The sequence below is a fragment of the Arachis hypogaea genome, chromosome 13 (assembly GCF_003086295.3).
Source record: "Arachis hypogaea cultivar Tifrunner chromosome 13, arahy.Tifrunner.gnm2.J5K5, whole genome shotgun sequence".
Classification (NCBI taxonomy): Eukaryota; Viridiplantae; Streptophyta; class Magnoliopsida; order Fabales; family Fabaceae; genus Arachis; species Arachis hypogaea.
The window spans coordinates 30,880,317-30,881,375 of NC_092048.1; the positions used below are offsets into that span (position 1 = coordinate 30,880,317).

General features: G+C 40.0%; 1 non-coding gene across 1 annotated transcript; it reads right to left on the minus strand.

Moving 5' to 3' along the window:
- Positions 1 to 508: 508 nt before the first annotated feature.
- Positions 509 to 616, minus strand: LOC112738779 (small nucleolar RNA R71). Its single transcript, XR_003169726.1, has one exon. It is a non-coding gene; the product is annotated as a small nucleolar RNA R71 (small nucleolar RNA).
- Positions 617 to 1,059: the final 443 nt, after the last annotated feature.

A 1,059-nucleotide genomic window follows, 5' to 3' on the forward strand; every position in this document is an offset into this window, starting at 1 on the left:
TCTTGTTGAAGCAGATCCAGAACCTGAAAGGACTCTGAAGAGAAAATTAAGAGAAGCTAAATTACAACAATCCAGAGATAACCTTTCAGAAATTTTCGAACAGGAAGAGGAGATGGCAGCCGAAAATAATAATAATGTAAGGAAGATGCTTGGTGACTTTACTGCACCTAATTCCAATTTACATGGAAGAAGCATCTTCATTCCTGCCATTGGAGCAAACAACTTTGAGCTGAAACCTCAATTAGTTTCTCTGATGTAGCAGAACTGCAAGTTTCATGGACTTCCATCTGAAGATCCTTTTCAGTTCTTAACTGAATTCTTGCAGATATGTGATACTGTTAAGACTAATGGAGTAGATCCTGAAGTCTACAGGCTCATGCTTTTTTCTTTTGCTGTAAGAGACAGAGCTAGATTATGGTTGGATTCTCAACCCAAAGACAGCCTGAACTCTTGGGATAAGCTGGTCACGGCTTTCTTAGCCAAGTACTTTCCTCCTCAAAAGCTGAGCAAGCTTAGAGCTGATGTTCAAACCTTCAGACAGAAAGAAGGTGAATCCCTCTATGAAGCTTGGGAAAGATACAAACAGTTGACCAAAAAGTGTCCTTCTGACATGCTTTCAGAATGGACCATCCTGGATATTTTCTATGATGGTTTATCTGAGCTATCAAAAATGTCACTGAACACTTCTGCAGGTGGATCCATTCACCTAAAGAAAACGCCTACAGAAGCTCAAGAACTCATTGACATGGTTGCTAATAACCAGTTCATGTACACTTCCGAAAGGAATCCTGTGAGTAATGGGACGCCTATGAAGAAGGGAGTTCTTGAAATTGATACTCTGAATGCCATATTGGCTCAGAATAAAATATTGACTCAGCAAGTCAATATGATCTCTCAGAGTCTGCATGGAATGCAAGTTGCATCCAACAGTACTCAAGAGGCTTCTCATGAAGAAGAAGCTTATGATCCTGAGAACCCTGCAATAGCAGAGGTGAATTACTTAGGTGAACCTTATGGAAACACCTATAATCCATCATGGAGAAATCAACCAAATTTCTC